Consider the following 8,603-nt stretch of genomic DNA (forward strand, 5'->3'; position numbering starts at 1 on the left):
TTCCAAGCTGCTCAAAGCGCTAAGATTTCTCCCTATGCTCTTGTGTTGCCTTGAGATAGGGTGCATCCTGGAGAGATGTGTTTAGGAAAGAGACAGGAGGAGGCAAGTATTGGGCACTATGGAGTTGAACTTGCCATCCTCGATGTGGCCTGGCCCCAGGTGCTGACCTCTGTCAGGGCCCTATCACCCAGGTCAGCCTCGCTCCCTTTGCACACTTAGTACAATGCTTTCCACAAGAATGTTGCAGTCTAGCTGCTGACCACCAGAGATTTGCTCAGAGACACGATGTTCAGTGTTTGGGGGCCCAGAGAGTCCATAATAGGCTCAAGCTGGGTGAAAGAAAGGACTTTCCTGGAAAACAGAAAAGAAAATCATTAAAGTTTCATTGGATATTTTCAGAGACAAGGAAGGACTTTCCTTTTCCTCATAGAGAAGCTCTTATTTTCTTCGTTTCCTAAATAACAGCTTAGTACAGTGGGAATCTCTTCTCCTTCATGAGCGAACCAACCATTCCAAGTGGTCGTAGTTGTCTTTGCCTCAGTTTCCCTGAGAGTAAATCCTGAAGCACGGACTGGAGGGCAGACAGTGTATTTGGGAGGATGGTGAGTGCTGGATGCACCACCGACAGCCTCCCCCAGGAATGAAAGGCTGAGTTGTTATGTGCTGGGAGTGCTGGTGCCCAGAGCCCTCCCAGATCAGCCGTCATGGGAGGGCCTCAGTTGCAAAGAGCTGCTCACTTCAAGGCCACACCCACTTCCGGTCCATCCAATGACTGGTGGAAGTCAGGATACAAAACTCTGGCCCCCTCTCTCCAAGGCCAGATGACACGGACATGTCATCTCAGTCGCACAACTCCTCCAAGGTCAGTGGAGGCTCACCTGCTGCTCCCATGCCTTTCTTTCCACAGGTGTTTATCCCTAGAGTTCTCCGTAATAAGCCTAACCTGTGAGCAGAGGTGCCAGACGGTCTGGGAAAGCAAATGCTAGGATGAGATATTGGAGCTGGACCACCATTGCCTGGCTGGCAGCGAGGACCAAGTTATTGGAGCAGGTGCAGCGGTGCAAGCTTTAATCCACGGTGACGTGGGATGTGTGCCAGTGGAAAAGAATGGACGAGCAGTGCAATGTATCAACCTTTGGAAAACGCAGGGTGAGTAGGTCCTAGCCACGAGGATGGTAGAATTGAGTAGCTGTTGCTAAGCTCAAGAATATGCTGACAAAAGCTATTGAAGGGTTAAGAGTGCTTAATCCCAACTATATAGCTAAGGATGAAGGCCAGAGGACTTCCTGGGTAGCGTGTGAAGACGTTTTCCTCTCCAGCAGAAGTAGAGCAGGGAAAGCTGAGGCCTGGGCCTGGGACTCGTTCGTTAGAAGAGCTGAGTTCAAAGAAAAGTGCAACTCTCAACCAAAGCAAGTGCTTTAAGCAAGATCAGGGCCCTGGCTAGGAAAGAATGGGGCCCTGCCACATGGGACGGGGACTTCTGAGGGAGGTATGAAGGTGGCACCAGCCCGTTATCACACCACTTACTCTTTGGGTCCCACATCTCACATGCGGATCATAACTCAACTGCTGTTGATCCCCTCCTTATCAATGGCTAAAATGAATTGAGTGGGTTTGAAACACCAACTTTACAGTTTGCTTTGTAATGTTTATCATGGTAGCTTTGCTGGAAAAACATCTGATTGTGCTACAATGTTGCTGAAAAAGCCCCTCACCGGGCTGGTAATAGCTAGATATACTCTCCTTGGTGGCAGGAACTTTGAGCCCATAATCTGTGCCAGACACTGGTCAAGGTGCTGGGGACGGCGTGAACCAGGCAGGCGCTGCCTTTGACCCCCCTCACATTCACATCTCAGAAAAGTTTTATGGTCTTCTGCACATCTATCTCATGGTGTTAACATTTGACTGCACATTCATTCACTCATTCATTCACTCATTCATCAATATTTGAGTACCAACTGGATTTCAGGCACTGGGCTTGGTTTAGGCATACAACAGTGAGTATCAGTAACTCACAGGACAGTGTGCAGGGGGAGGGGGCAGATAAACGAAAAGCACAAGCATATCAAGCTGTACCAAGGGGTCGCTGGTGTCCCCTTCTGAGAGGGAAGCAGGTGGGGAAGGGAAGCAGGATCTGAAAGGCAAGCGGGTGTTCACTGACAGGGGACTGCTATCCTCACAGTGGGAACAGGAGTGCCCCAAGGGCGGAGGAAGCCACGATGTTCTGGGAGCCCCAAGAAGGCCAGTGAGCCGGCAACCAGGGAGAAGGGGCATCTAGAAAGTGCTCCTGTCGCATCGAACACTTAGGACATCTAATCATAGCTTTTGTTTAAACAAAGACCTTTTTTCCAGTGTAACTCAATCCTGGGCTTGCAGCGCGCGTGGCTTCCTTTCCCAGCGAGGAAGGGACAGCAGACAGCCACGCCCCCCCAGGGCCCCGCCCAGAGTGGCCCTGCCTGGGTGTCAGTCCGGAGCAGTGTCGGTGCTCCCTGGGAGCTACCAGGTGGTAGAGTAACCCCACATGGAGGGAAAGATTGGCATCCTCTGAGTCCCTCCCCCCACCCCGTGCAGTGGAGCGGCTGTTTGCGCAAGTCAAACATTGATTCAGCTGCGGATGGGAAGGGGCGCAGGGGTGGGGGTCCAGGGGCCCGGGGCTGGGAGTGGGAAGGCGGAGGGAGGGGAAAACTGTCAGGGAGGCGCCTTGGGGGAGGCCACTCAATGGTTAACTTCCCCCACGTGTGTCTCTACCCTCTCCGCTCACACACAGGCTGTATTTATAGATGGGATAATTGCAGGGGCTTTGAAAGCAGCCCGCTTTCAGCAGCGGGGGCTGGTGGGTGGGGGTGGGGAGGCCTGGGTCCCACCTGCTCCAGGGAGCTGCCCCTCCCCCATTCTCCCTTTTTCCTTCTTAAGCCTCCTAACCAGACCCAGCGAGGGATAGGGCCCCACCAAGCAGCGTCTTTCACTTGGTATTTTAAGCACCTCACATCGGAAACCGCCCCCCCCCCCCCCCCCAACAGCCTTAGGCAGTGAGTACAGTAATTTCCCCAGCAGTTCAGCGGGGCCTTTCCTGACCACCTCAGCCAAGGGGGCCCCTGCACCCCAGTGCCAGCCTCTCCCACAGCCACGCCAGAGCCTCCACGTGTTTCATTTGTTTTGTGGCACTTCATCATGATCGGAAAATTATCTTGTTAATTTTTTTTACTTGTGTATTTAGTGCCTGCGTTGTCTCTCCTGTTTGCTGAATGCCTGGCCTAGAATAGGCGTTCAGTAAATATTTGTCCAATAAGCGAATGCTTATTTGACTAGGAAACTGAGGCTCGGTGGGGTGAAGTCATTTTCAGGGTTGCAGGGTGAGGAAGTGGCAGAGCTGCAGTTACCCAGGTCGGACTGTCTTCAAGGTGTAGGTTCCCCCATCAGGCCAGGCTGCCAAAGGTGTGTATGTGTGTGTTTAGGGTGGGGGTGCCATTTTCGAGGGATGGTGCTCCCTCCTGGTCCTGGCTGAAGGGGCAGATGCGCTTCAGCTGTGGCTAATTGTTGCTGGATCTTTCCAGGACAAGCCGGATATCTGGGTTTTTATGTGAAATGTCCTGGCTTTTAAATGCTGGCAACAAACCCACATTGAAAACAACAACAACAACACACACGCTGCACAGAGCACGGGCCATGCACAGCACAGCTGCAGGCTGGATGGGGCCTACGGTGTGCAGCCTCTGCCCTCTCCTCACCTGCCCTGTGTTGAAAACACGGGTAATGCTGACCCCTTCCGGGGATGCTGCACTTTGGGCATTCCACAGCCCTGCCTTACCTAACACTTCTTGTACCATTCACAACGGTCCGGGAAGCAGGTAGGGGAAATCGCTGCACCCATTCTAGAGATTAGCAAACAGAGGCCGCGAGCGACTCTATGAAGCCACAGGGGAGTGGCAAAGAGCTCTCACTCTGATCCCTATGCCCGGCAGCCCAGTGTTGAATGCCCTGCCCAGGACCACCTCTCTCCGTGCGTTTCATCTCTCCCTCTACTGGGACACAGGAGACAGGCCCTGCGAATGAGGTGAGGCGAGCTCATGCTGTGTCACCCACCGGTTTGGGTGCCCCCAACGGAATTTCTGGCCAGCTCTGTGGAGAGCAGCCCATGCCGATTCTTGTTTGGAGACGCAGTTATCAAAATATTGTCATGCTGAGTAATGAGAGAGCTCTATCGACGCACTTTTATTCCAGTTAGGCTTTAACAGGTGTCAGCCCAACAAAAGAAGGGGGAGCCTTGGCTAGTCTGCAAGCTCCTGTATGGCACGGAGACTCCCTTATTGCAGCCCCAAGGGTAGGCTGACAGCAGCTGATGGCTGAGTAAGTGAATGAATGAATGAATTCCCAAGGGCCCATGGGCAAGGGGAGCAGGGTAGAGGACCTCTGAATAATGTCATAACAACAGTTAGCATTTTTTGTGCACCTTTTACCTGTCTGTCGAGGTAATCTGTAAATCTAGAACAGTGACTGGCACTCTGTAACTGCTTGGGACATATTAACTGTTAGTATTTTATTTAATCCTCACAGCACCCCTGGTAGAGGCATTATTATTATTATGCAGACAGGGAAACCGAGTCACCAGGAGGCTGAGCAACTTGCCCAGGTAACCCAGCAGGTAAGTGATGGCCCAGGGCTTGACCCCCCAGCTGCCTGGCCTCAGAGTTCATGCTCAACCCACCAGGGAATACCAAAGGAGGGGGATTGCTAGAGAGAGACACGGGACGTGAGGAAGGACATTTGGGAGAGTCAAGAAAGAAAGGGGGCGTGAGGGAACCAGGCTGAGAGGGGGTGGCAAACAGAGGCCGCCGCCCGAAGGGCAGTGTGAGCTGGGTCAGAACGCAGTCCGAGGCATCCATCTCCCCGGGCTCTTTCCCGCGTGAGCGTGATGGAAACTGACAGGTCCAGGATTAATCTAAAGGTTTCAGCTCTCTGAGTACCAGGTGGAAATTTGCCTGAAGCATGGCCAGAGCATGATTTGTGAGCAGAGCCTGACCTTGGCCGCCAGCTGGCCTGGGTACCCTCCACACTTGTCCAGGGAGGCTGGCCGGGCCAGTGCCCCTGCTGAGACAGGTCAAAAGGGTTTAAAAACAGGCAAGAAACAAGAGGATGGATCGATTTTTCTCAGTGAACTTAATGCTCTGTGAAGGAAGTGTGTAATTATATGAACTTCCGTGTGTGGGAAGAGGCCTAGCCCTGTCTGATTCTCCGTGCCCCTCACTATTGATTACCCATGGGGGGGTCTGCGACCTATTTCAGAACATGTCTCCACAGCTCCTGCTTTTAAGGGAAGTGGGGAGAGCCAGGTGGTTTTGAGTATTTTTTGCCCATTGCCCATAGTAAGGGAAACCTTTGGTATCAGTGCACAGTATACAAATACAAGATGGTGGTGGGAGCCATAGTGTCCCAGGTCCCATCAGGCCAGGCCTGAGAGCCGGAGCTGCAGGTGAGTGTGGTGGGGCCACAGCAAAGCCCAGCCATGACCTTCAGGGAGGCTGAGCTGGCCTGGTCCTGGCGGGAGATGAGTTGAACGAATTGGTGGTTAGAGCTGTCTCCTTGAGCTAGACAGGCCAAGTGAATCTAGGAAGGTGCTTAAAAAGAATTAGGGTAGACTAACTCCAATTTTTCTTCCTTGTTGGCCTATGGTGACCAAGTTTTGCCCAATGAGCTTCACAAATAAGACTGTTTCTAAGAAAGATGTTTTCTTCCTGATAAGTAAGAAGTGTAAAAAAAAACCCTATTTTTGCTGTTCTTTCTTGTTTTGTAATATTGTTTGGATATGTTGTGTGATGATAAGATGTATGGAATGTGGCAGCCATATTGTGACTATGAGGGAAATGTGATATAATTAGGGTGGCAAAGGATTTATGGAACTAGGTACCAAAGACATGCCTGAGCTGGGGCGCTTACCCCATGAGCACATACCTGTACTTCTTGTCAGTAATAACTGTCCCCAGAGTTTAAGCCACATATTTCTACTCCTTGCAGCTGAAATGATCCTAGCTGATGTAGAAGCATAAACTTGGGGGCTGTATTCCTGGGTTCCAGAAGGTTCAGACTTTTCAGAAGAGATTTCTAGAACCAGTGTTGGGTGACTCAGGCCCATAGGCTGGCTTGCACCTTACTCCTTTGGTGTGAAGGAAGCTAGTGTGGGGACCTCAGAGCCTTGGCTCAGGATCTCTGTTTCTTGGTGTGTTTTTCTCTATTCGATTTCCTTGCTTCATTCCTCTTCCATAAGAAAAAAAATTCCCTTGAAGATTAAAGTGAAACTCTGCTGTCAATTCAATCAGGAAATGTCATGGCCAAGTGCCATGGAAGAGCCACACGTATGGAGACAAATTCCCAAGGTGCATGGTGTGAAGGGGAGGGGTTAGGGGACCTCTAAAGAGCTAACATTAATTGTACACCCATCATGTAAGACATAAAAAAGTTTACTCTGGACCCTCAGTTTTACCCCATTATCCTTATGCTAGTGCAATAAGGTGTGCCATCTTGATTACTGGAACTTTAAAGTAACTTTAAACATTGGAATGTGTAAGTCCACCAACTTTGTTCTTTTTCAGGATTATTTTGGCTACTCTGAGTCCCTTGAATTTTCATATAAATTTTAGGGTCAACTTGTGAGTTTCCGTAAAAAAGGCAGCTGGGATTTTGATAGGGGCCATATTAATGCTGGGGGTCTGTTTGGGGTGCATTGCTATGTTAACAATATTTTCATCATGAACGTGGGATCGCTTTCCATTTCTTAGGTCTTTAATTGATTCAAGGATGTTTTATAGCTTTCAGAGTACAAGCTTTGCACATCTTTTGTTAAGTGTAGTCCCACGTAGTTTATTCTTTTTGATGCCATTGTAAATGGAATTGTTTCCTTAATTTCATTTTCAGTTGTTCCTTGCAAGTGTGTAGAATACAATTGATTTTCGTATATCGACCTCGTATCCTGCAATGCTGCTGAACTCATTTATTTCTTCTGGGTAATTCTTAATGGGATAAGTATTTTTTTTTCCTCCTAATTCTACTTATTTCTGATCTCCAAGCTTTCTGAGTCATCCTTGGCTCCATAAATATTTTTTAAACATAAGTAGACTGAACATTTAAAAAGCCAAAACAAAATAAAACAAAACAAAATGAAAAAACTCAAAACAACCCCTGATGGAACTAGACAGTCCCCCATTCTTTATTGGTTTCACTTGTGCTTTGAGTATGAGCCATATGGATGGGAAATAATCTTAGGTATCGGGGGAAGGAAATAAAAAGGGATCCACTTACCCAGGAAATGAGAAGGGAGGGCCTCAGGAGAGGAGAGAGTAAAGGAGAGTGAACAAGAAAGGGAACATGACCAGTGCCTTGAGGTGAGTTCCCCAAGGGAGTGTGGGAAGAGAAGAGTGATAGATGGGGAGGGGAGGGGAGGGTTCAGAAAAAGGCACACCAGCATCTGTGTCCCCCAGCCTGGTCGTTCAAGGTAGCAGGTGCCAACCACTTGCCTCGAAGGATACTTTGGTGTGGGTGTGGCAGGGAGGGAGAGATATGATGGCCCCTCAGTTTCAGTGTCTACATCAATGACTATTCATTGCACGCCTGTTATGTGTTCAACACTTACATTCATGACTTTGAAAATGATTGTGGACGGTGGACCATGGTATCTCCCTTTTACAGGCAGGGGATTGAGTCTCAGGGAGGTTCAGAAATTTCCCAGTTCGGGAAGGACAAAGTGAAAGACTGAGAGCTGGCTTCTTTAACGTCTAAGTCTGTCTTCCCCTCACGTGCCTCACAGCCTCCTGAGTCCTGGTTGGGAAGCTGTGCTCTGCTGGCTGGCTCTACTGTCCCTCCTGCAGCCACTGCCTCCCAAGCCTCCTAAGCCTCTTCCGCAAGTTCTCTCAGGGCAGGTGTCTCTCTTTGTGCCTTATATCACCTTTTTGCAAGGCATCCTCAACTCTGCTCTGGCTTGATCAGCAAGAGTTTTCTGCTTTATTTAACACTCTCCTAGGTCCAGGTGGGAGAACTGGGGTTGGGAAATGTGAAACATACTCCCTCTTGCCTTCCAAGTTCTACCACCATTCCTTTAAGTCAGTGGGGAGATGAGCCTTCTCCCTGTGTTTGGGTGCTCTGGCCTGTTCGATTCAGTTCTCAGACTATAGGAGCATGGCCACCCTGCCAGGCTTCAGCTTGGCTAACAATATTTGGTCACCTGGAAAAGCAGCTGGGGCATAACTGGGTCTCAAAAATATTTCTTGAATGGCGAATGGGTGGGTTCCAGTCCTTGCCCCAGCACCAGCATGATTGGGCTGTAATCTGTTAGTCACTCTCAAAATGGGAGGCAGTCCAGGTTAGGATAGGGCCCAGGGGTGTCTGGCCTGTGACCCATGGGCCACATGCAACCCAGGATAGCTGAATCCAGCCCAACACAAAATCACAAATCTACTTAAATCATTGTGAGATCTTTTTGTGATTATGTGTCTCAATGTATTTAATGTGTGGCTCGAGACAACTCTTTTTCTTCCAGTGTCACACAGAGATGCCAAAAGGTTAGACACCCCTGGCAGGCGATGGGTCTCCCTGTTATAATAGATCCCAGCTTC

The sequence above is a fragment of the Phyllostomus discolor genome, chromosome 1 (assembly GCF_004126475.2).
Source record: "Phyllostomus discolor isolate MPI-MPIP mPhyDis1 chromosome 1, mPhyDis1.pri.v3, whole genome shotgun sequence".
Lineage (NCBI taxonomy): Eukaryota > Metazoa > Chordata > Mammalia > Chiroptera > Phyllostomidae > Phyllostomus > Phyllostomus discolor.